At 44.0% G+C, this 27580-nt stretch overlaps 1 long non-coding RNA gene across 1 annotated transcript; it reads left to right on the forward strand.

Annotated features, from left to right (window-relative positions):
* Positions 1–808: 808 nt before the first annotated feature.
* On the forward strand, positions 809–26277 carry LOC133227184 (uncharacterized). The gene is made up of 8 exons (XR_009729746.1): positions 809–954; positions 3415–3512; positions 4600–4743; positions 8419–8475; positions 14024–14143; positions 18549–18666; positions 21698–21886; positions 22001–26277. It is a non-coding gene; the product is annotated as an uncharacterized LOC133227184 (long non-coding RNA).
* The last annotated feature ends 1303 nt before the right edge of the window (positions 26278–27580 follow it).

Consider the following 27580-nt stretch of genomic DNA (forward strand, 5'->3'; position numbering starts at 1 on the left):
GGTTGATTTCCAAATACAGCAAGGTAAGAGTGCTCTCTGACTGTGCTCTCTCTTAGCTGAGTTCATAAGCCTTGTTTGGGAGGATCCTTTTTGTTTTTTTTAATTGGAGGATAATTGCTTTACAATGTTTGTTTCTGCTGAAAACGGGAATCAGATACAAGTGTGTGTATATATATACACACACATATATACACATGTACGGATATATCCCCTGGCTCCTGAGCCGCCCACCCCACCCACACCCACGCCTGTAGGTGGTCACAGAGCACCAGGCTGGGCTTCCTATGTTATATAGCAGCTTCCCACTAGCTATGTAAATGGGCCACAGAGAATTGAAACGTGGTTCTTCTGGAAATTACTTATTGGAAATCAGCTGACCTGCCCATAGACGTTCAGTTTGACACTAGATATAAAAACCAAAGTTTGTTTCCTCTGCCCCAGGCTCTTGGTACATGCTGTATGTCCTAGTCAGCCTGTTCTTTTTTTCTTGAATCCACTTGCTCCAGAGAATGGCTGTACTTGTCTTTGTGGTAATCTCCTGGGACGCCCAAACTTAATTCAATAAATGCCAGAGAAACTACACTGTAAGGGTGACCTTCCCAAACATAGGTTACATGACTGGCGTAAACAAATCTATCTACTTGTGGTAACGGATTAACAGACAGAATTTTATTTTGTCAGGTTGATTTACCAAGCAATTATCAAATTCCAACAATTTACAAATACATTGCTAAAGCCAGACATTGCAGCCTGTGTGAAGCTTCGCAGCAGCAAAGATGTATACAGGAAGATGCTTAAAGATGTGAGTGTAATAATATTTGGTAGTGAAAATGTCCACGGTCAGGAACGGACGGGGTGCCGCGCAGGGAGAAGACAGCGGAGGTCAGGTCGTACCCTGCCCTCCACAGCGGAAAGAGCCCCCAGCCTGAGGGAGCCAGGACCCACTGATCTTAAGTGAGCGATTTCCACATTTGATCCCCAGTTTAGAAACGTCATTGTGGTCATAGGCCAGAGACTGGATTTAAGGCTTTAGGTTTCTCCCCTGTGGTCGCTGGGTTATTGTTTTGTATTTTCCTCTTCTTCAGTGAGTTGTAACTGGGGGTGTACCCAGTTTGGGCCATCAGACAGTTGGGGGTCGTGAAGCTGCGCTGTTGCAACGAAGCACCTTGCTGGAGTCGTAGGGCAGACGCGGGCGGGGGCCTCCGGCTCCCGGCCTCGTGGGGTCACAAGCATGGCAGCGCCGCTGTCGCGCTGGGTGTATGGTCCTCAGACAACTCTCCGTGACTTGATGACTGTGGGCGCGCACTGGGGTTGCTGCTGTGGTAACCTGGGGGTAAATTCATGATGGCAGATACTGAATTCAAGGGAATGATTTTAAATAATTACATGAAATAATCAATGAACTTGTTCCTAACAAGATAGAGAACAGATATCGAAAAAAGTATCCCAAACTGTAACAGGGGAGTGGGCTCTCACACTCTAGTAACCGGAGGAAGGTTGAAGGGAAATAGGAAAGAACACTTAACTATGAATTCATTTTGATTTTCAAGTATGTGCCAGTTCCTAGTATTTGCCTCTCAAACCAACTCTGTGGGATCAGAAAACTAATTCTCAGAAATATTTGAGTAGGGTTTGGGTCAATTAGTAATTGACATAAGGGCTTCCCGGCTGGCTCAGTGGTAAAGAATTGGCCTGCCAATACAGGGGACACGGGTTCAATCCCGGGGTTGAGACAATCCCTTTGAGTAGGGGATCCCACTACTATTCAAATAGCAAGCCACTCCAGTACTCTTACCTGGAAAATTGTGTGGACAGAGGAGCCTGGCAGGCTACAATCCATGGGATCGCGAAGAGTTGGACGAAGCTGAGCCCTGAGCACCGTGGCTGCCATGAGCGAGATCCGAGCCAAACACCTGTTGCTTGTCCCACAATGATATGTTCCATTTTCTCTGTTTCTCACGCCTTTGGTGCATCTATTTAATAATTCATCCTTGAGAATTGATGGGTGATGTAAATTGGAAGAGAAATAAATGTAAGTAAAGATTTTGAAATCAAGAACCTAGGTATCAAGTTAGCTACTGACAAAAGATTGAGGAAAAAAATCTAAACCAGGGAGAGAATGAAGATCCATCAGATTTTGGATAACCAAAAAGTGAATTCTCAAAGTCATAGGATGATAGCTATAGGAAAGACAAAGCACAGATGAGTTCTCAAAGTCATAGGATGATAGCCATAGGAAAGACAAAGCACAGATCAAAGTTACTTTGATTGCAAGTGACAGAAAACACCCATGTTAGCTTAAGCAAAGCAAAGCAAACTGTATTTTAAGGCCATGTATATGTCATCCAGCACCCAAGAGCAAACAGGCCTCTAAGTTTCAGGAAAGGGTTGGAATTAACAAGTTGAAAGTCATCAGTTTTCTTGTTCTTTTTCCTCATTTCTGATTCTTCTGGATATCCTTTCAGCCCATATAGTAGAACATGTCAGTGCTCTCTAAGAGTTTATATATTCTTATCAAGAGACAATCCCAGATTAAATTGTATGTTTAGAACAAACTAACTTTGTTCTAAATATACAATTCCTGGGAAAGAGGCACTGGTGGATGCGATTGGAGGCAGATTCCGCCGCCCCCTCCAATCAGATGTGATCAGGGAACAGTTCCTGCAGATGTGGAGGATGAACCTGTGGTGAGTGGACCATATACCCCCAAAGGCGTCAGTCATTCGTGGCTGCCACCACTTTTGAACATCTTTTCTTTTTTATTGGTTGCTACATTGTGAAAGCTGTCTTTCCGAAAGCTGAATCGAAAAAGTAAATAAATCAGTCCCACTGCCTCCCCTGTAGTGAGAGTCAAGGCATGTGACTGAGGTTCTTCCAATCACCTCTCATGCCCTGAAACCTAATTTGGAAGAGAAAAACAAAAGCTGCTCTACACTGGGCACCAGTTCCGTTTGCACAGATGATGGCCCAGGGAGCAGGGAAGATCTGACTCTGCAGCAGAGTCCTGCGGAGAGGTTTAATGAGGGTATTAGTCTCCTTGGTCTAGGTTGGTGCTTTGGCTCTGGGCCCTGCTCTACTACTTTATCCTCCCGATGATCTTCTGAGCTCACTAGTGCCTAATACCCTATCTTGCTTAAGCCAGTCAGATTAAATTCTGTTGTCTGCATCTAAGAATCCTAAGGACTCTTCAAGTGTCTTTAAGGTTGGTGAAAAGTGGATAAAGTCTAACAGGACAATTAAAACTTTTTAGCTTTGTCCAAGAGAGCATATTAATAAGTTGATTTTTAGTTATTATCTCAGGGAGTTATTTAATTGTGAAAAATTAGAGAAAGCAAGAATAAATTTCTCAGTGACTTTAAAGTGGCTTATACGAGAAAATAATTATTGTTATTTTTTTTTTACATTTTCTTCTAGAATTAGATTTCATTCATTCTCTCTAACGCCTATGTTACGTTTTGGATAAGATGCCACCAGACCACCTTGTGTTGAAAAAAGAAACCAGAATGTTGGGGGTAAGGACTAAATGCTACTTGAGTGGATAAATGATGGTGATGTTGCAAGTTCCAACTATTTTTAAAAAGAGACAGTGACTCCTCTGTCTCAGCTACCCAATGGAAGTGAGTTGATGGAATGAGTTGCAGCAATCATACCTCTGTGATTTTCTCTTGTCTATCTATCTATGTGTGCTTATAAAGAGTTTGAAGTAAATCTGAGACTGTGGGTCCTAGAGGAGATGATGAGGTCAGGGGTTATAGTCAAGAGATAAGCTGGACCACAGGGCTTTGTGGACACAGATCGCCTCACAGCTCTGTGTTCTTGACATACTCCTTGTACATTCATTTCGGGGAAGATGAATTTCTAGGCCACTCTGTCCACTCCTTTGTCCCAGCAGAACCTAGCATGCTCTGTCTTTCTTCATCACACCCCCTAATTGCTGGGGCCTTGAGTCAGATCAGAAACCAGGGCTGTAAGATGAAAAATCACACCTCAGGAAAGCGTCTAAGATCACTGGGGCTGGGATCTTAAGATTCAGCAGGTCTGGTTTTGAGTGGGCCCCCACACCCCGGCATAGTGCAAGTCAGAACTGCTACCAGAAGGAAAGCATTGTCCCATTAACTGGCTGAAGGGCGTGGGGATGGTAGAAACATATCAGAGGAAAGAACTGGAACTGAGAATGGTGCATGCAACATCAAACAGGCAAGAGGAAGGAGAGGCAGGAGGGCCTAGGAGCCTCAGCTCTTCTCTCAGGGCCCGAGGGCCTCCGGCAAGCGTCCTTCTGATGTGGGCTGTGAATAAGTCCCTTGACACCTTCATTTGCCTGAAAACAACCACACTCGTACATATCACTAACAACTCTCGTGATTGACCCCTGAGCTGCAGACAGAGATTCCAAGTGCTTTGACGGCTGCCACCTTCCTCCAACCCCCTTGGATCCTCCCCAGTATTTGATATTTCTAAGGCCAAGTAAGAATAGCAGTGGAGAGCCCTATGATTCAGAAACAGGGCAACTACACCTCCCCAAGCCCTTCCTAGCACCCAAATTGTAACTTTCTTGGCTTTTATGTCTGGGTACTTGCTTGTGATATTCGTTTCTTGTAGGCTGTCCAAGTAATGATTGGCCTGATCAACGGTGCTCTGGGACGTATCTGGCTACTTTTTTATACCAGACAATTTGAAGAACTTTCCGTAGAGTATAAGCCTATAGCCTTGCTATCAGGATACCCATTTTGGACATTCTTGTTTGTAAGTAAATAATCGCACTGGTGAGCATTCATTCATTTCTTGAAGATACTCAGTGACTGCTTCTGTGGCCAGGCAATACGAGAGAGATACCATCAGTGGAGACATATAGTCCCTGCTGTCGATTCTTCTTGTGTCTGTTGGAGTCATTTTTAAACGATACATTTATATATAAAATTCTTCCATACAAATATTCTATTTAATTAAGTGAATGTTGAGCCCAAGGAATGGTAAGTTTCATAAAGAGCATGTTAGTCAAGAAGGCAATGGCTGGCGACTGCTGGGCTTCCCTACAAGGCTCATGTTTGCAGATGAAATAGGCACGCTAACAGCCAGAGCTTAAGTGCTCAGGCAACAGAAGGGACTTTTAAAAGTAGTTCATCAAAAGAGCAAAGACGAGAAAGCAGGGTGTTCCTGGCGTAAGAGACGCGGAAGGATTCCACGGGGATGGCTAAGGCTTGGTGTTGTCGCCTTGTTGCTCACTAAGTCGTGTCCAGCTCTGCGACCCCTTGGGCTGTAGCCCGCTGGGCTCCTCTGGCCTCCGAGGACAAAATCCTGGAGTGGTCTGCCATTTCCTTCTCCAGGGGATCTTCCCAACCCAGGGATCGAACCCACACCTCCGGCATTACTCACACATTGTCTTACAGCAGAGTAAAATAGTCCATCTTCTTGACCGTCCCCCAGATCTCTCAATAGTATCTCCCTATCTCACAGAAATATTGTCAGTCCACTGGCGTGGCAAATACCTACCAAATACCTAATGTGGGCCCGGCTCCGTTCTAAGGGCCTCAGTTACTACACACGCCTAGGTCCTCACCTTAGATCCAAAGGACTGGCGGGGGCTGGCTAGAAGGTTGGGGAAGGTAAGGACGTATGAGCTGAGTGCGGGTTGCAGTTTTTACAGAATATTCAAGCTTCATTAGGAAGAGACATTTGAGCAAAGACCTGGAGGAGGAGTGGACCCGGTGAGTCCCAGGGATATCCAGGGGCAGAGCGAGCAAGGGGAGCAGGGCCTGGACTGGCAGCCGCCCTGTAGGGCTCACTGGACACCAGGGAGGCTGGTGTGGTCAGGGCAAACTGAGCTAAGAGAGGACCGGTAGAGAGGAGGCCGGGTCTACGTGAGAGGGTAGCTGAGAGGAGACCAGTTAGTTGTATGAGAGGAGGTACTGGGCTGGCCAAAAAGTTCCTTCATGTTTTTAAATAAAAATAAAAGACACATTTTTCACTTTCACCAAGAACTTGGTTGAGCAGTGTTTTCACCGTCTTCTTCCACTACCTTCTGCCATTTTTTAAGCAACTTCATGATTCCATCTTCCCAAAACCTTTCTATCTTTTTGAGAAAAGAATTGTTCCAGGTGTCTTTTGCAGTCTTCCAAAGAACTGAATTTTTTCCCATGAAAAGAATCTTGTAGAGACCGAAATAAATGGGCATTCGAAGGTGCAGTGCCAGGTGAGCACAGCAGGTGCAACAGAGCTTCGCAGCCAAGCTGTAACCGTTTCTGCCCGGTCGTCAGAGAAACGTGGTGTTGCAGTATCCTGATGAGAGACTGAGCATCTTCTGTTGACTAATTCTGGACACTTTTCTTCCGGTGCTGCTTTCGGCTGGTCTAATTCGATCCTTTGCAGTAGCAATTTCCTCTCCCAGAGGGCTCACTCACTAAGTAAATGCTTATCATGCAGATCTCAGCTTAAACGGCACCTTCACAGAGAGACCTTTTTGAAAAACCTCTTAAAATTCCCCGCATGGTACCCTCTATCATATCTTACCTTTCTGATTTCTTCATACCTTAATATGACATGGAGCCTTAATATGTAGAGGCCCCATGTGTCTGGGGCTCCTGCTCTGTGGACAGTCTTTTTTTTTTAATGTCATATGTGCAGTTTTTACCAATGGAAAAAACATCAGCTCTTTATTGAAGGATAATTGCTTTACAGAGCTCTGCTTTTTTCTGTCAAACTCAACATGAATCATCCGTAGGTACACATATATCCCCTCCCTTTTGAACCTCCCTCCCGTCTCCCTCACCATCCCACCCCTCTAGGTTGATACAGAGCCCCTGTTTGAGTTTCCTGAGCCACACAGCAAATTCCTGGTGGCTATCTATTTTGATGCACCAAAAACAAATGTCTTTAACTAATTTCAGAAACTAATAAAATATTTAGGATAAGTTCCTTTGCAAGTCAATGTGTGATTCTTACTTTTCAAAAACTAAACTGCAGACTAGATGTTTTTAAATACTATTTTCTGTTCATAAATTGTTTTCAATAGCATATTGAATACTCATTGAAAAGACTCACTAAATCATATCTCTGTATTTTCTAGTGATAAAGCTGGTAGATTCAATAAGAAGTTATTAAATGAAACTAATATTTTATTTACCCTCCATGCCACAGAGTCATGTTAAAAATATTCCATCCAAAACACCAGTTAACATAAATCCAGTAATGGTGCTCTCCAGCTCTGTAAAAGAAAACCCTGGGATTTGTTATTAATACTAGATAATTTTTCCAGGGGCCATTATAGAACTACAATAGGAATTTTGGTATTTCATGCAAATTCCTCTCAAACTTCTGTTACCCTTTGAAGAAACTTCAAAAAAGAAAAGAAATTAGTTCAAATTGCTCGAGAGAGAGAACTTCAAAAGGTATTAAAAGTTGGGTTACTCTTTTGGGGAACCCAGAAAAATAATTGTGATACAAGAAAGAAAGCCCTAACTTATTTCAGTGAGTAAGACATATGTAGCTTTCTGATATATAATAAAGAACTTGACTCCCTGGTTTCTGGAGATAGCCTCTAAATTCCTTGGAATTCCCCAAGTGATCAGAATACCTTTGTTATTCACGGTGGGCCTCTCATATGATACCTGAGTTTTGGGGGGCTGGCCATGCCAGAAAGACAAACTTTGAATATATAATGGAACCCCATAATGAAACTGAACAGGTGAGTTTCCTGGCTGATGATACACGTTGATGTGCCACAAGGGTGTTGCATGCTGAGGACACAGAAGTTTTATGCACAGGACCATCCCAGGGGCCATCTGATGCACCTCCTCGTTTAGCTGGTCCGGATTTGTATCCTTTGTGATAAAATTATAATCAAAAGTATACTACTTTCCTGAGTCTCTGAATGAAATCATCAAATCTGAGATGGAGAATGGGAACTACTTATTTGTTGAGGGCTCCCCTGGTGGCTCAGTGGTAAGGAGCTTGCCAATGCAGGAGACTCAGGTTCGATCCTTGGTCTGGGAAGATCCCCTGAGAAGGAAATAGTAACCCACTCCAGTATTCTTGCCAGGAGAATCCCATGGACAGAGGAGCCTGGCGGACTACAGTCCATGGAATCACAAAGAATTGGACGTGACTTAGCAACTGAACAAGATATTTGTAGCCACTTGGTTGGAAGTACAGGTTGTCTGGAATTCCCTGAGCTTGTAGCTGGTGTTTGAAATGAGGACAGCCTCACTGAGTGAAAATAAAAACTTATAAACTATTTTCACATGTAATAAAATTGTTATGGATTATTCATTTAGCAATTAATGAAGTTGATATTATGCTATATTTTACTGACTTTTCAGTAAACTTATTACTTTTTCTAAAAAGGGGTGTTATTGAAGTTGTGAGAAGAATTCTTTGGATGATAATGAAAAAATACTTATGTCTGCCTCTTTTCATCCTCAGTTTATCATATCAGGAGTTTTAACAATACAAACAGAGAAGAAGCGTTCCCCAAATTTGGTGAGTCAAAATAATTGAAGGAATTTTTTTTTATTTAATTTGTCAAAAGCAAGAGTATCATAAAGAGGAGATACCACTGCATCTTCAACAGTAGATATCTATCCAAAATACTAAAATGCAAAATATTGTTTTATAATATTTACAATTATTTTTAATAGATGTAATCCAACAGAATTCTTTGCTAATTTCACAAAATATCAAAATGTAGAATGCATGAAACAAACCAGAGAATCAGATGTGAAATTTTAAAGAAGGTATGTCATCCTTTCAAGTTGACATGTCAACTACAGTAGAAGCATGTACACGGGCGCAGGAAGCCGTGGGAGGAGGTGTACGTGTGAACAGCATAATAATGGCAAATCGAGTTAGGGTTTACTGAATAGTGTCTATGTGCTGGACACCTCAGGACGAGTTTTTGCACATTATCTATCTCACACACACACGCTAGCAGAGTGGGTAATATTATACACCCATTTTATTTGTTTTTTAATTGAGATAGAGTCGATTTCCGCTTCATGGATCACAGCCTTGTCATGGCAAAGGGGCTTGTGTTCTCAATGAAGCATGAGCCATGCGTTCAGGGCCACCCAAGACAGATCATGGAGAGTGCTGACGAAACGTGGCCCCCCGGCGGAGGCGGTGATGAAGCACCGCAGCGTTCTTGCTGTGAGAACCCCCTGAACAGTATGAAAGGGCAAAAAGACACGACCCAGAATACGAATCCCCCATACCAGGAGGTGTTAGATATGCTGTGGAGGAAGAGCAGAGGGCAATGACTAATAGCTCCAGAAAGAATGAAGCAGCTGGGACAAAGCAGAAATACACTCAGTTGTGGATATGTGTGGTGGCGAAAGTCAAGTCCGATGGTGTAGACAGTATTGCATAGGAACCTGGAATGTGAGGTCCATGAATCAGAGTAAATTGGACGGGGTCAAGCAGATGGCAAGAGTGAGCATCTGCATCTTAGCAATCATTGGAACTAAAATGGACCAGAAAGGGCGAATTTAACTCAGATGACCATTGTATCTACCACTGTGGGCAAGATTCCCTTTGAAGAAATGCAGTAGCCCTCACAGTCAACAGAAGAGTCTGAGATGCAGTACTTGGGCACAGCCTCAGAAACGACAGAATGACCGCAGTCCCTTTCCAAGGCAGACCATTCAGTACCACAGTAATCCAAGTCTGTGCCCAGCTCCTAATGCTGAGGAAGCTGAAGTTGACTGGTTCTGTGAAGACCTACAGGACACTCTAACGCTGGCACCAAAAAAGGTTGTCCTTTTCATTGAAGGGGACTGGAATGCAAAAGTAGGAAGTCAAGATAAAACTGGAAAAACAGGCAGGTTTGGCCTTGGAGTACAAAATGAAGGCGGGAAAAGGCTAAGAGAGTTCTGCCAAGAGAACACAGTGGTCATAGCAAACACCCTCTTTCAAAAAAACAGGAGAAGACTCTACACATGGACATCACCAGATGGTCAATAGTGAAACCAGATTGATATGTTCTTTGTTGCCAAAAATGGAGAAGCTCTATACAGTCAGCAAAAACAAGACTTGGAGCTGACTGTGGCTCAGATCCTGAACTCCTTATTGCCAAATTCAGACTTAAACTGAAGAAAGTAGGGGAAAACTCTAGGCTATTCAGGTATGATCTAGTAGCTCAGACAGTAAAGAATCTGCCTGCAATGCAGGAGACCCTGGTTCAATCCCAGGGTCAGGAAGATCCCTGGAGAAGGGAATGGCAACCTACTGCAGTATTCTTTCCTGGAAAATCCCATGGACAGAGAGCCTGGTGGACTAAGGTGCAGGGAGTTGCAAAGAGTCAGACATGACAGAGTGACTGCCCCTACTGCTATGAATATACAGTGGTGGTGACAGATAGGTTTAAGGAGTTAGGCCTGATAGACAGAGTGCCTGAAGAACTACGGACCAAGGTTTGTAATGCTGCGTAAGAGACAATGTTGAAAACCATCCCAAAGAAAAAGAGATACGAGAAGGCAAAGCCATTGTCTGAGGAGGCCTTACAAATAGCCGAGGAAAGAGGAGTGAAAGGCAAGGGAGAAAGGTAAAGATATCCCCAACTGAATGCAGAGTTCCAGAGATTCGCAGAGAGCTAAGAAGGCCTTTGTACATGATCAATGCAAAGAAACAGAAGAAAACAATAGAATGGGAAAGATTAGAGATCTCTTCAAGAAAATTGGAGATATCAACATTTCATGCAAGGATGGGCATGATAAAGGACAGAAATGGTATGGACCTAACAGAAGCAGAAGAGATTAAGAAGAGGTGGCAAGAATACACAGAAGAACTATACAAAAAAGATCTTAATGAACCAGATAATCATGATGGTGTGGTCACTCATCTAGAGCCAGTTATCCTAAATGTGAAGTCAAGTGGCCTTAGGAAGCATCACTATGAACAAAGCTAGTGGAGGTGATGGAATTTCAGCTGATCTATTTCAAATCCTAAAACATGTTACTGTTAAAGTGTTGCACTCAATTTGTCAGCAAGTTTGGAAAACTTAGCAGTGGTCCCACGACTGGAGAAAGTCAGTTTTCATTCCAATCCCAAAGAAGGGAAATGCCAAAGAATGTTCAAACTACCATACAGTTGAGCTCATTTCATATGCTAGCAAGATTATGCTCAAAATCCTTCAAGCTAGGCTTCAGCAGTCTGTGAACCCAGAACTTCCAGATGCTCAAGCTGGTTTTAGAAAAGTCAGAGGAATCAGAGATCAAATTGCCCACATTCATTGGATCATAGAGAAAGCAAGGGAATTCCAGAAGAACATCATCTTCTGCCTCATTGACTACACTAAAGCCTTTGACTGCATGGATCACAACAAACTGTGGAAAATCCTTAGAGAGATGGGATTACCAGATCACCTGACCTGCCTCCTGAGAAATCTGTATGTGGGTCAGGAAGCAACAGTTAGAACTGAACATGGAACAACAGACTGGTTCCAAATCAGGAAAGGAGTACGTTCAGGCTATATATTGTCACCCTGCTTATTTAACTTATATGCAGAGTACATCATGAGAAACGCTGGGCTGGATGAAGCACCAACTGGAATCAAGATTGCCAGGAGAAATGTCAAGAGTTGGACACAACCAAACCACTGAACTGAACTGTGAGCTTTTCAGTCTTTAGGCAGCCCTTCTGTTGATGGGTATGACTGTGTCCTGACTCTGCTTGTTGTTTGGCCTTAGGCTTCTCAGCGCTGGAGCCTACAGGCTGTTCTTGGCACTAAGGAGCCAATGCGGCATCCACCAGCAGCAGCATCTGCACAGTTGAATGTTCCCCGGTGTGTGTGACACCAGTGTCTGTGTCATGAGAATGTGCTGCAGCCGCCCCCTGCCTCTCCAGGAGACTCTGCAAGACCAGAGATAGGTCTGGCCTAGGCTCCTAGCAAATTCCTGCTTTTGCCATGGATCCTGGTGCATGTGAGATTCTTTACAGTGAAGTCTTTATTTTCCACAGTCCTGTGAAGCTGCCACAATTAAGCGCTGCCAGTCTTCAAATCTAATCAAACTGATCACTTGGATCACAGCCTTGTCTAACTCAATGAAATTATGAGCCATGCCATGTAGGGCCACCCAAGACAGAAGGGTCATGGTGGAGAGGTCTGACAGAATGTGGTCCACTGGAGAAGGCAGTGGCAACCACTTCAGTATTTTTGTCTTGAGAACCCCATGAACAGTGTGAAAAGGCAAAAAGATATAACACTGAAAGATGAATGCCCCAGGTTGGTAGGAGCCAAATATGCTACTGGAGAAGAGTGGAGAAACAGCTCCAGAAAGAATGAAGAGGCTGAGCCAAAGCAAAAAGAAACTGGGAAAGGAGTACGTCAAGGCTATATATTATCACCTTGCTTATTTAACTTATATGCAGAATACATCATGTGAAATGCCAGAATGGATGAAGCACAAGCTGGAATCAAGATTGCTGGGAAAAATATCAATAACCTCAGATATGCAGATGACACCACCCTCATTGCAAAAAGCAAAGAAGAACTAAAGAGCCTCTTGATACAAGTGAAAGAGGAGAGTGAAAAAGCTAGCTTAAAACTCAACATTCAGAAAACCAAGATTATGGCATCCATACCCATCACTTCATGTCAAATAGATGGGGAAACAGTGGAAACAGTGACAGAATTTATTTTGGGGGGCTCCAGAACCAGTGCAGATGGTGACTGCAGCCATGAAATTAAAAGATGCTTGCTCCTTGAAAGACAAGCTATGACCAACCTAGACAGCATATTAAACAGTAGAGACATTACTTTGCTGACAAAGGTCCATCTAGTTAAGGCCATGGTTTTTTCAGTAGTCATGTATGGATGTGAGAGTTGGACCATAAAGAAGCTGAGCACCGAAGAATTGATGCTTTTGAACTGTGGTGTTGGAGAAGACTCTTGAGAGTCCCTTGGACTGCAGGGAGATCCCACCAGTCCATCCTAAAGGAGATCAGTCCTGAATATTCATTGGAAGGACTGATGCTGAAGCTGAAGCTCCAATACTTTGGTCACCTGATGTGAAGAATTCACTCATTGGAAAAGACCCTGATGCTGGGAAAGGCTGAAGGCAGGAGGAGAAGGGGACGACAGAGGATGAGATGGTTGGATGGCATCACCGACTCAATGCACGTGAGTTTGAGTAAACTCCAGGAGTTGGCGATGGACAGGGAGGCCTGGTGTGCTGCGATTCATGGGGTCGCAAAGAGTCGGACACGACTGAGCGACTGAACTGAACTTATCCTCCTTCCTTCCCCGAGGGAAGCATGTTTATGACTTACTAAACTGTGGCATATAAATACCAGTCTGCTGTGGAGCAGTGGAAAGGAGAAAGCTAACGTGAGGAGTGACAGTGAGCGTGGGTCTGACAGTGCTGAGCGAGGGGAGCCGAAAGGAGAGCAATCAGTACGCATTGTATTACACGTGTATTTTAATTACACTTGCGTGAAAAGAATTGTATACCCACTGTACAATTTTTAAGGCCAAAATTCACCTCACTGCCACTGGAAATTGTTACGGGATTCCTAAAATTTCTTTTTATGTTTATGGCTTTAATGTTTTCAGAATGGCATGTCTTCAACAATGAAAAATCAAAGGAATTGGTAGATATGTAGGTAAATATAGATGAATATTGACTCCATGAGATAATACTTTGCAATTTTCAGAATATATGAAGAAGCCAAAATACTCGACAATAGTATGAAGGCTGAAATAGAGAGAGAGAGTTAGGTGGTCTAAGGTCTCTGCATTGTCTGGGCAGATATTAAAGTATCAGTCACTATTATGCTTCAGCATTTAAGAATTTTTTGTTAAAGGAGTAAGTGAAATGCATACATGCAACATCCAAAGCAGAAGCCAGAGAGAGCTGTTTGGATCTGGGTGAATTTGGAGGTTGGGGAACCCATAGAGTAACTTTGGTTCTGGAAACGTCGGATGTTAAACAAATCATCCACTTTAACATGTATGCCAGGAAGGGAAACTGAGAACTTCGTCCCGGCTTGTTTCTTTTACATGTGACTAGTTGACATTTCGTGTCTGTTCCAGTTGAAGTGTGCCATAAGGATGAACATGAGCAGTTTTTTCCTTGCAGTGCTTGGTCTAATTCTAATCGGATTTGAAATTACACTCTTTTTATTTAAAAGAGAAACGATTTTTTGGCAAGAAGTAAGTACATGTTATCTATCTATATATTTTTTCTTTTACAATTAGCGACTTTAAATTTGAAAATAAGCTGAGAGGGTTTTGGTGCTGCCCTGATGTGGAAGTGATGGAGACTGTTAATGCCCATTTGGCATGGCCGCAAACAGTGGCTCCAAATGACTGAGCAGATCCTGAAAGCTGAGGCAGCCAAAACTGCAAGGCCTCAATAAGGGCCTCACATGAGATAACTAACACAGCAGACAACACACGTATGACACACGTATCCTACACATATGTTGTTGTCGTTCAGTCGCTCAGTCATGCCCGACTCTGTGCAACCCCATGGACTGGAGCACGCCAGGCCTCCCTGTCCATCACCAACTCCCAGGGTTTGCTCAAACTCATGTCCATTGAGTCGATGATGCCATCCAGCCATCTCATCCCCTGTCGTCCCCTTCCCCTCCTGCCTTCAGTCTTTCCCAGCGTCAGGGTCTTTTCCGATGAGTCAGTTCTCAGTTGCTAGCGTCACCATTTGTGCATAACAGGTTCATTCCCAGATGCCGGAGCTCTGAAGTTCTGTGAACATGCTGTTCAGGGCTCGTGTATCAGACACAGCAAGTTCTAAGACTAGGAGCTTGTCACTACAGCCTCTTCTTCATGGTATACCAATTTGGAAATTACAGGGTCTCAGCTTCTTTCCTCCCAGGAGGCTTCTCTGTGAAAATTTGCCCACATGATCCCCAACAACCAGTTCTGTCAAAAACCAGTTTTGTTTACCAAAAGGAGCATCTTTGTTCAGGCTCTCAGTACCTGTTCTTCTTAGTGAAAGTCGCTCAGTCATGTCTGACTCTTTGCGACCCCATGGACTACACAGTCCTTGGAATTCTCCAGGCCGGAATACTGGAGTGGGAAGCCTCTCCCTTCTCCATGGGGTCTTCCCAACCCAGGGATGAAACCCAGGTCTCCCGCATTGCAGGTGGATTCTTTACCAGCTGAGCCACTAGGGAAGCCCAAGAATACTGGAGAGGGTAGCCTATCCCTTCTCCAGCAGATCTTCCTGACCCAGGAATCGAACCACAGTATCCTGCATTGCAGGCGGATTCTTTACCCACTGAGCCACCAGGGAAGCTCATAAGTGTTCAAGAGAGAGTCAGAAAAGATCTGCCCAAGTAGCTTTCTGAATCTTTCCAGGCAAAGAAATGCAGCAACTTCTTGATAAAAACAGTTCTTGTTTTCTCCATTGGCACTCAGCTATGTATTTTTATACTAAATCTGTTTTCATGATAAATGTTGACGAAAGACACATGTATACATATTATAAGATGTAATAAATTATAAATCAATTATTTTTTAATATTGTATCTTATTCCACATAAGTTTGAAAGAGGTTAAATATCTATAAATTATAACACAATTGAAATTAATTTAAAGTGAGCAAGTATTAAGGAAATGTTTATTAGCTTCCATTGTCACAAGTATATAGTATGGTTTTATATATTAGTTTGAAAGAAAATTGCTGATACTAGACCATTTCTTATCTACAAAAGATATTAATTCAGGGTGGTTCAATCCTACATATTAAATTATTCCAACATATGCGGTTTGAAGTATGTTCCTTATGAAATCATTAGGAAAATAATCTTGTAAATATGTAGGTTTTAGGATCCTATGAATTTTCAAATTTGAGTCACCATTGCTATAAGCTCCCTGGTAGGGAAAGTGAAAACGAAATTCAGTCATTACAGCCAGCCCACCCTCTCCGTCCATGAAAATGGGCTCAGGTGCCTTAGCAGTAAAGAATCCTCCTGCCCAGCAGGAGAAGCAGGTAATGACCCCTGGGTTGGGAAGACCCCCTGGAAAAGGAAATGGCAACCCACTCCACTATTCTTGCCTGGGAAATCCATGGACAGAGGAGCCAGCAGCTACAGTCCACGGGGTCGCAAGGCGTTATATAACTGTTAGCAAGCTGCTAATGAGGCTTAAATGCCCCAAGACTGAAAGAGTTGCACCAGAGCCCACTCCCAAAACATGCATTTTGAGATAGAATGGCAAGGGGAGTCTTCTCTGGCCATAAAACAATTGATTTGAATCTTGAAGAAAGGCAGATTTTCAAGCAAATACAAAGTTTCATTAACATAGTTTAAGAAAAACATTTCCATGAGTAAGCATACTGGTTTGCTGAGCCATTATCAGCTCAAGGTTTGAGAAAAGGTTAGTTTTAGGCAGAATAGATTTTGAGGAAAAGCAGATTCCAAAGCTAATACATAGTTTCATTAACATAGTTTAGGAAAAACATTTCCATAAGAAAAACGCATTAGTTTAGTGAGCCATTAGCTTCTCAAAGTGAAGTTCTGGCTGGGTGTTGTCATGGCATCACAGGGTTAGCGGCGCCTCCTTTAATCTGTAGTAAAGAAAGCGAACGGCTGCCCCTTGAAGGTTATTCTTCCTGCCGCTTGGGGACCCCTGGTCTTCCTACCCGAGTGTTAACTCTCTTAAAACTTTTGCATCAAGTGCCAAGAAACTGTGAGCCAACAATGCTGCTTCTCAGTGGTCTAGTTCGATCAGAAGATAAAGCCTGGAGAGCTGGAGCATTAATGAGATTATGTACTCCGAGTATTTCATAATAAATCTTGGATCACTGATAAGAATTGGTTGTTAGGCCATTCTCAGGTATATGCTATTCTGGAATAACTCAAACATGAAGACACTCGTAAGGGCCTGAAAGTTGTAAAAATTAGAAAAGATGGTAGTAAGTTTTATGTTTTTAAATGGAATTTGAAGAGCAATGTTTTCATATAGATAAATGGCAAGCCTTGATTAACTCTGAAATATTTATAGTTATAGCTGAGGCTTTTTTTAAGCCCACATTCCAGCATATAAATGAAGTTTCAAATATTTTACACCATAAATCATGTGCAAAAATATTTTAACTGAAATTTGGAGGGGAGGATTACATCACTCAAGTCAGGCGTAAGGAAACAATAACACTATTTTAAAAAATAGATTCAAGGATCGTAACTTCCTAGTCATCTCACTGGGAAAATTAGCGGTAAAATTAATCAAAAATAACTAAAGAGTGTTCATTCAGCAACACATAATGTTAAAAAATAATAAAGTGGACACAGGAATTGTATGAAATTGTTAGGTGAGACAGTGAAATTGAGGGACATTTACCCAAATTAACCATTTTTTAAAAACAATTGATATCCAATATTCTCAGTGGTGATCATTCGTGCGACCAGGTATCAGTGTGGACCACTCCTGCTTCGTGGCAATTAAACAACGTCTTTAGCATTTAGGGGAACACCTGTCCTCTGCTCCATGTAAAGTATGCCTACATATCTTCCAAAAGGCATTCCAATTATTAGAATATCATTTCAAACCTAAGCGAGACCATACCTAGACCACTTTATGCCACTGATCATCAGATCTTTATTACCTGTCAGAAAATCGATTTCTGCTCATCCCGATCCTGTCATATTCACAAAGATCACCATTTGTGATAAATACATGCAGTATAATGCAGTTTGTTCCAGTCTGCAAAGCGTGAACAGAGGCCTGAGTAGTCTTGAAGGCTGCCGCTGACAGGGCAGGGTGGAGAGACGCGTGGAGAATAGTCTGGTGGTGTTTACCATGAGCCAGCTTTCTTGAAATCCATTTTAATCACTCAAAAGATGAAAAGAGTGCTATGAGCCAAAACTGTGTAGCAAACTTGAATAAATCATATTTCTATGTATTAGCTTGTTACAAAAGTAATTACGGTTTAACATTGAACTTTGCTGGTTGATATTGGAATATATTCTTAAATATTATAAACATTATATAGATACTAAGTATCTAAATCATAAAGGTTTTATATAAATGAAAATAATGTTTAGGGCATGATATTAAATGGAACAAATGGGATAATATACCATTTTCAACTACACCAGTGTTATGGAAACACAGAAATGAGGTACAGAAATCTTGAACCTGGGATTCTGGGAGCCATCAGAGAACTAGGGTGGGAGACACCCCAAGGCAAGGGTGGGGGGAGGAGAGAAGGGGACCTGGAAGCAAGCGCTCAGTCCCTCCACCCTTCAGGCTACGGGCTGTGCCATTTTAACCCCTTCAAGTCACACTCTTCTCTAAGATGAGACTAATGCTTCCAGTCACAAAAGGTTGTTGAGTGAACTCAGCAGTAAGGCATATAAAAGCATAGCGTAAATGTCTAGCCATACAGTAAGTACTCAAACAAAACAAAACGTCTGTTACAATCGTTATCATGTAAACAGGTCAAAACCATCATAATTGTATTAAGATGGTGGAATATTACAGGGAAAGTTTTCTATTTTGTAAACATTTTACAATTTTGTCTTACCTTGATGATGTGAAACATTTTACAAATGTAAAGGTCTGTGAGGAACATAGAGTTATTTTTTGTGTTTAGAAAACTGCAATGATTCTTTCTGTGTATTTGTGGATATTCTCCATCATGGAATTGATCATAGCAAGGAAAGTGATCAAATGGGGGAATGAAGCGTTTTATCGTCACAGATATGTAACACGTAAGTATTTCATTTATCTGGTGAATTAGGAAGTACTGGCTTCTGTTATGAACCCATCAAGGGGATTAAGGTTTCAGCAGGAATTGTTTGACTTCGTGTTGTCTCTGAATAGTGAATATGAGCTGCAGCTTTCTGGATTCCATATGTCTATAGAGCAATGAAGATAAACAGTTCTCTTCAGATAAAATTTTAGGATTGGGGTGTATGTGTCTGTATCTTCATGAGAAAGTAGAGCAGGAGATGCATCCTTTTCTGCCTGGAGTCTGTTTTATTTGAAGTATAATCCTAAGGACAGTGATCCGCTGGCTGTGTGACCTCTAATTATCAAGTAAAGTTTAGATCCCTGAGAGGCGGGCACCTCAGAGCAGAAGGAAGATACGAGGGGAGAAGTAGGCAGTAACAGGTCCCTTTATCAAACACAGCAGGTCCTGGGAAAATAATGATACCAGATTATTCATCTGTCTGCTCCAGTATCTCCTGGGGATCGGCCAACAGCAGCCTTGGCATTCAGACTCATTCACAACTCACAGAAAGTATGTCAGCCTTCGATAGGAGAGAAGGAATGGAAATAATGAGCTCAAATTACCTGAGGGTAGAGCAAGACAACCTCAGGTCAGAGCTGTGGACTGGCAGCTGGGAAAGCTGCAAGCCCTGGCTGGTCAACATTCACAAAGCTCTGCTCTGACGGGACAGTTGGGATTTGCATGATGCATTTTAAAATAACCCTAAATAAAGGAAAGCCTCTCAGAAGGATATCTAGCATATGGCTGGATACCTACCAATAGTGAGGCTAAAGATTTAGGTAACATTTTAAAGGCATCAGCTACCAAGAAACCTGGACATGGAAGAACAGACTGGTTCCAAATCAGGAAAGGAGTACGTCAAGGCGGTATATTGTCACCCTGCTTATTTATCTTATATGCAGAGTACATCATCTGAAATGCTGGGCTGGATGAAGCACAAGCTGGAATCAAGATTGCCAGGAGAAATATCAATAACCTCAGATATGCAGATGACACCACCCTTATGGCAGAAAGTGAAGAAGTAAACAGCCTCTTGATGAAAGTGAAAGAGAAGAGTGAAGAAGTTGGCTTAAAACTCAACATTCAGAAAACTAAGATCATGGCATCTGGTCCCATCACTTCATGGCAAATAGATGGGGAAAAAATGGAAATAGTGTCAGACTTTATTTTGGGGGGCTCCAAAATCACTGCAGATGGTGACTGCAGCCATGAAATTAAAAGATGCTTGCTCCTTGCAAGAAAAGCTGTGACAACCTAGACAGCATATTAAAAAGCAGAGACATTACTTTGCCAACAAAAGTCCATCTAGTCAAAGCTATGGTTTTTCCAGTAGTCATGTGTGGATGTGAGAGTTGGACTATAGAGAAGGCTGAGTGTGAAAGAATTGATGCTTTTGAACAGTGGTGTTGGAGAAGACTCTTTAGAGTCCCTTGGACTGCAAGGACATCCAACCAGTCCATCTTAAAGGAGGTCAGTCCTGGGTGTTCATTGGAAGGACTGATGTTGAAGCTGAAACTTCAATACTTTGGCCACCTGATGGGAAGAACTGACTCATTGGAAAAGACCCTGAAGACCCTGATCCTGGGAAAGATTGAGGGCAGGAGGAGAAGGGGACGACAGAGGATGAGATGGCTGGATGGCGTCACTGACTTGATGGACATGCGTCTGAGTGAACTCCGGGAGTTGAGCTGGACACGACTGAGGGACTGAACTGAACTGAACTGACCAAGAGACCAAGACCTCTAAGCTCTGTATTTTTGGGGATGAAATTCAGTCCACATGCTGAGATAAAATATATCTGGGGCCGTAGTAATAAAGATACAGCCTCAGAACAGGAAGGAGAAGAAGGAAATAGCTGAGCCCCTACCCAAGAAAACAAATGCCGACATCTGATCGTTTCAGTTCCCTGCACACATTTACCTAGTGTATCAGGTTAGTTCAGAACGGAAATTATTTAACTTTGAAAACCTTCATAAGGAGAAGAAAAACCTAACCAGGGCGGGGAGCTTGGTGAGGCTGAAATGCAGTATTGGAGAGAAGGGGTGAGAGGCATGGACCCAGCAGCGGCTTCTGGGCTGGGTCCCAGGTCCTCAGGCTGTGAGTGATGCTGGCTGAAGCTGGAATCGTGGGGCGTGGAGAAGAGGAAGACAGGAGTGAGAGATGCTGAGACAGTAACACAAGAATCCTCTCTCACCCATGCAATCAAACGGGTGATGGGAGGTGCTCCATTTTTCTTTAAGTGAAAATGTTTCACCATACAGCCTTGTATAAGATCACACTGCACGACATGTGGGTTTGAAACACTTGTGTGTTGTCATATGATCGCCATTATGGTGACTGTTAGCACCTCTATCGTGCCACGTAATTATCATTTCTCTTTGTGATCGGCGTAAGTAAGATCTAGTCTCTTCATAAGTTTGACGATTAGGATGTAATACTGTTGTCGTATTCAGTGCGCCGGGCCAAAGTTTGCGAGCTGATTTCAGTCCCTGGGTCCCTAGGTCTTGACCCTCTTTCGGAGAGCTGGTTTATGGGAAGGAGAGAACCAACAGACCGTGGAATGTGAGGAACAAGGGAGAGTCATCAAGAAAATTCCGAATGGAAAAGTACGTTTTGTGACCGTTTACGCTTCCACCACAACAGATGCCAGTGGAACAGGTGCGGCTTTGTGCTGACTACAGGGAAGCGATCAAGTGCTTTCCATCCATTCTAAATCCTTTTATTGCATAGTAACCATGAAGCGTAGCATTAAGTTCTTAATACTTTAAATTTGATTTGTCTGACCAGAAAAAATAAACATCCTTGTGTGTCTGGTGTAGAGGTTTAGTGTTTATAAAGCATGGTCACTGGTTTCGAACCTAAAAGAAAAGGAAAACATCAAAAGCAAAATGTGTTGATTCCTGAGGGGAGAAACCTTCAACGGTGCAATTCCCATCCACGTCCCTTCCAGGATGACCTCCAAAATCCTGTAGTCCTACATAGACAGTCCTCTCTAGTCCATTTTTCAGATGTGAGCCTATCTGTTCAGAGACGAGATGACTCAAGAAGAGGCTTAGAGTCTCTGAGAGTCCAAGTGAGAACTGCCGTTTTTAGTCAAGAACAAGCCAAGAAGAACAGAGATGAGTTAGATTTACTTGACATGACTGAGTCCTCCCTGTGGGTCCCCCGCATGCCGTGTCTCTGAATCACCATACAAGGTATTTAACTGGGAAGAACTTGAGAAGTTATTTAGTAGGAAAATTCAATGACTTAGATTAAGACCATTTCTTAAAATGTATTAACAATCAATCCGCTAACACTTTGCTTATCAGGTCCTTGATACAAGAAGTTCCTTTCATTACATACTAAAGAACAGAACCATCAGGGCCTCGGTCCAGAGTGAAAAAGTTTAATGGCGAATGAAGAACATCAAGTTTGTCCCATTGTTTCTTTTTCCCCATCCTGTAAAATGGGTGACTCGGTTTGTATTCTCTGTGGGGAATGTTGAATGTAGTTTTCTCAGTTTGGATCTGGTCATCTTGAGTTAAAGAGTTCTTTAATCCAGGAAAACCCAGTAACCCACAGCCTGGACCTTCCTTCCCCAGCAGAGATCCCAGAGCAAAAAGAAGCAAACCTATCTGAAAGTCATACACTTAGAAGACACCACCGGATTCCAAAGGAAGGAGGAGAAAGTGAGTGGACATCTTTGAGGAGCAAACCCTGGCAAGACCAGAAAGGGGGAACGCAACTGGTGAGGATCCCCGTGACCCTTGGGGCTAGTCGGGGACATCAGAGCTTCCCTATTTCCAGACCTGAGGTCCCGTGGATCACAATACAGGGGGGAAACTCCTGAGCCGCCCTCAGTGGATCCTTCACCCACCAGACGAGACTTCAGAAACCCAGCTTGCTCTGGCAAGTGACCTTGACCAAGGAACACATGTGAAAGCATGGTCAAAGCGGTATTGTCGAGTGGTAAGATGAGGATTTTATACACATATGTATATCCCTGAGGAAAACTAATATAAATACTTACATAGGAAACTAAATCCACATTAGTCTATGACTGAGAGCTAGCTTTTTGAACCTCAATATTGGGAAAAGGGAAATGAAGACTTTTCGTAGCATGACAGAAAAACGTTACAAATTTGGAGAAAAATAAACATAACAAAAACTTCCACCTTGAAGTCATTCCCTCAGGATAATACTGAGCATGTTCATACTTAATACTGATGTGAATTTCATGCTTGCTAGGCATCTAGCTTATTAACTCCTCCCAGTGTTCTTAGCCTGATACGCATTGTTAGCTGTCAGATGGTTCTTGCCCTACACCTTCCCCAAACCAGGAGGCAAAACCTCATATCCCTGAAGGCAAAGAATCAACTAACAAAACTGTGTTTTAGATGTTGCAAATCTGAGCTGTGGAGAATTTGTGCTTAAACCGTGATACAGATGAGTCAAGGCTTAGAGATACATTGATCTCCCAACGGGAAGAGAGCCTTCTAAGTAGTATTCCTCTTGTTCTGTGTTATGAAAATCCGTGTGGGGAGCAGGAATTCATTTTCCCTTGTGGGTTGCTCTGGGGAGGAAAACAGTCCCAAGTCTGTGTTTTATTGAATACTCAGGATTCGGAGATCCACTAATGATCCCAAGTGTCACACACACTCATGACCAGGTGGACTGGCAACAAAGCACCAGTTTAGCCACAGACTCTTGAAAAAGACTTTCTTCAGCCTGGAAAGACAGTGGCAACAACCTTAATGCTCTGATGGCTTAGAGCCCGCAGTCCCTGAATGCTGTGATGGCTCACACACAGTGGCTGCTGCAAGCACCGGTCAGAGTGAGAGCTTAGAGCCCGCAGTCCCTGATTCTGTTTGCCAGAAATAAGTTGTAAAGAAGCAGAGCTCTTCCAACTCAGAGGGATCGCTGCGCTGAGGCTTGCCTGGCTATGGGGTAGTATATAAAATACGCTTGATTGCCACATGGGAAAAAGAAAGAATGAAAGGGGAAAAAGGCCCCAGGGAGAGGGACAAGTTCAAAATAGGCATAATAATAACAAGATGGAGACAGGGAGGAAGCATAATGTTGATGGGATAAAATTTAAATCCTGACTCGAAATCATTATTTCATTGTTAACGGTAAAATAAGCAAAACTGTAAGATCCCCATAGTCTTGAGTAGTCTTTTTGGGGTCAACGATAGTACTAAATGTGTTTCTGAGTGGTCACTCCTCAGGGAACGTGTGGGAAGTCGCTTAGCTTGCCTTCAGGGAGAAAGCATGTTTCAGTCTTTATCAAGTTAAGACCGCAAGAGACAGTGCCCTCCGGGTTAACATCAAATCCTCTGTTAACAACAGCATAGCCTGCAGTGGGAATTCCTAATAATGGACTTTCACAGCCTTGAGAAATCCCACAGAAATAGCACCTAGAAAAACAGCATGTATTAAGAAAAAATCTCCTTGTTACAAACCCCAAGGCCAGACCCGGAAGGGAGTGTGACTGGGGTCAGGGAAGCACGGACCTTGGAACACCGGGTCCACGCCAGGCGTGAGCGCTGCCTGCTGACTGTTCCAGCCCAGAAGGGAAGGGCCTGGGTAAACACAGATCTGGCCCTGACACTTAGGAGGAGGTGATTAACACGGCAGGTGTCTTAAGAAAGACAAGATCTGAGACAGGCTCATAGTCTGCGATCAGGAACAAAAGCTGGACTGAGCGGACTCTGCACCTCGGTCCAGAAGAGGCTACAGGCCTCCTAGCCCTTTGCACCAGCTTTCCAGCTCTGTCTTCCTTCTCCCCGCTCCCGGGCCATTAGGGCTAACTCCCCCAAGGCAGACAAAGCACTGTGAGGGTCTCGCTTACCCCTACACTGCCCCGGTGAGGGAAAGACTGTTAGGCAGTCAGTGTAGAAGTCAGAGCCTTGGTTCTTTTTTCTAGTTCCCATTGTAATTCTCTCACATAAACGTTTTTGGCTCCACTAGCCTAAAGCTGTGTTTGTTCCAGTTTCCAGGCATTCAGAAGAATGCCTCCCTGGTCTGGAGGGTCATAAAACATTCAGACCCAGTACAATCATTAACTGCTGTTCAGTTTATCATGGAGTGTAAAACTCCAGGTAGACAATTAGCTCCTAGGCTCCAATAGCATATGGACTGAGAACTCCCAGATGTTCAATCTCTATTTAGAAAAGGCAGAGGAACCAGAGAGCAAATTGCCAACATCCACTGGATCATCAGAAAAGCAAGAGAGTCCCATAAAAATAGCTACTTCTGCTTCATTGGCTACACTAAAGCCTTTGAGTGTGTGGATCACAAGCAACTGTGGAAAATCTTAAAGATACAGGAAAACCAGACCACCTGACCTGCCTCCTGAGAAATCTGCATACAGGTTAAGAAGAAACACTCAGAACCGGACCTGGAACAACAGATGGGTTCCAAATCGGGAAAGGAGTACGTCAACTGAACTGATGATGTCACAGGTTAGCTTTTTAAGAAACCACCAAAGTGTTTCCCACGCTGGCTGTGCAATTTTACTTCTCCTTGGCCGCGCGTTTCCCCAGATCCTCACTAACACGCGTGATTATCCAATCGTTTTCATTCCAGTCTTCCTCAGGGATGTGGTGTGGATTCTCACTGTGGTTTTGATTTGCATTTCTCTGACAACTAATGTCGTTGAGCATCTTTTCATGTTCAGTTCAGTTCAGTTCAGTCGCTCAGTCGTGTCCGACTCTTTGCAGCCCCATGAAATGCAGCATGCCATGCCTCCCTGTCCATCACCAACTCCCAGAGTCCACCCAAACCCATGTCCATTGAGTCGGTGATGCCATTCAACCACCTCATACTCTGTCGTCCCCTTCTCCTCAACTCAATCGGCTAATGGTGTATCTTTTCAGGGAAATGTCTATTCAAATTCTTTGTCCATTTTATTTGTCAATTCACTGAATTGCAAGTTTTCATACATTTTGTATCCTAGACCTTTGTCAGAGATGTATGACTTTCTTCCAGTCAATGAACTGTCTTCTCACTTGCCTGTGTCCTTTGAAGCACAAAAGGTTTTCATTTTTTATGAAAGTCTGTTGTTCAGTCACTGTGTCTCTTTGCAACCCCACGGACTACAGCATGCCAGGCTCCTCTGTCCTACACAATCTCCCGGAGTTTGCTCAGATTCATGTCCACTCTGTTGGTGATGCTGTCTTTTCCTCCGCCGCCCCCTTCTCTTTTTGCCTTCAAGTTTTCCCAGCATCAGGGTCTTTCCCAATGAGTCAGCTCTTCAAAGTATAGTGAATATTCAACGTTGACTTCCTTTAGGATGAACTGGTTTGATCTCTTGTGCAGTCCAAGGGACTGTCAAGAGGCTTCTCCAACACCACAGTTTGAGAGAATCAATCCTTTGGCACTCAGCCTTCTTTATGGTCCAACTCTCACGTCTGGAACTACTGGAAAAAACCATAGCTTTGACTATACAGACCTTTGTCGGCAAAATAACGTCTCTGCTTTTTAATAAGCTGTCTAGGTTTGCCATAGCTTACCTTCCACGGAGCAAGCATCTTTTAATTTCAGTGTCTGCAGTTGCCGTCCATGTGACTTTGGGGCCCAAGAAAATAAAGTCTGTCGGGGCTTCCACTTTTTCCTCTTTGATTTGCCATGAAGTGATGGGACCGTTAGCCATGATCTTACTTTTTTAATATTACGTTTCGTCCCAGATTTTCACCCTCGTGGGAAACTGAGGCTGGCCCTCTGGTGAAAGCCCTGGGAAGAGGGTGGGTGCCGGCGTCCCTGCTGCGGGCGCTGTGCCAGTGGGCAGACAGCGACCTTCGTGAGGCAGGAGCCTCAGACCTCACGTCGGGACCCTTCACTCTGTGCACAGTAGAGTCTGGGGGGCATTCCGTCTGGGCGCAGGGACTGCCTGCCGGCCCCGCAGGGATGCTGAGGCACTGCTGGTGCCCTCGGGGCCCCGGTGGGTTGTGGGCAGGACTGAACCACAGGCGCTCGGGGATAGCCCGGGGAGGCGGGCGGCACCGGAGCCCTGTCGCCGGGTCCCCGTCCGCCCTCAAACCCCAGCCAGGGTTCAGCACCGTTCACGAGGAGGACTCAGGCTGGAACTGCTGCCCCGCCCCCGACGCCACGGGCTCAGCCTGCTGCGAGAATAGGACACTCGAGCATGAGTCCACCGAGCCGCACCCCGGGCCAGCAATGCCTCCTGGTGCCCTGGACCTCAGCGCCCTCGGTGCGGGCTGCCCCCTGGAGTCCACCGGGTCTGGCAGGAGGACCCTCTGAAGGACGGACCACAGGTTCTCTCCTCATCCTGAAACTTTTAATGAAGAATCATGAGCTCCATTACTTTGATAACTGACGGAATCCTGGAAACGTAATTGTATAAGGTCTCCAGGAATTTATCCACTCTGACCATCTTGCAGGAAGCAGAAACTAGGGCTCACCCCAGTAATTTACGCTGTTGGGGTGCTTCCTCCTCTGGGTGTCAGGGCTCACTGGAGGCTGAGGCAGGATGGGGGCGGGTGCAGGGCCCACCCCACCTGTTTAGTCCGCTCCTGGGCACTCCCCAGCTGCTGTCAGATCCGGAGAGGTGCTCTGGGGCAGGAGGACGATTCCTGGGCCGTGCCCTGGAGTTCCTGACTCAAGAGACGGAGCTTGGGAACTGAAGTTATGCAATCAGCATTCACGTGCACCTTTAAGGAACGGTGTGCTCACAGTCAACCCTGCACCCGAGAAGGGAGGACAGCAGCAGCTCCCAGGCTGGCCAGCGTGGGTCACTACACCCCTGCGTGCTTTCCAGCACTTTCATCTGCACACAGGGCAGCCCCGCGCCCACCCTGAAGCATGAGAACGCAGCTGAGGGTCTCCTGAGGGTCGGCTGGGGGCTGCAAGGCCACGTTCTCACCTCCTATTTGCCCTTTTAATCCGCT

This window comes from Bos javanicus, chromosome 15 (genome assembly GCF_032452875.1).
Source record: "Bos javanicus breed banteng chromosome 15, ARS-OSU_banteng_1.0, whole genome shotgun sequence".
NCBI lineage: Eukaryota > Metazoa > Chordata > Mammalia > Artiodactyla > Bovidae > Bos > Bos javanicus.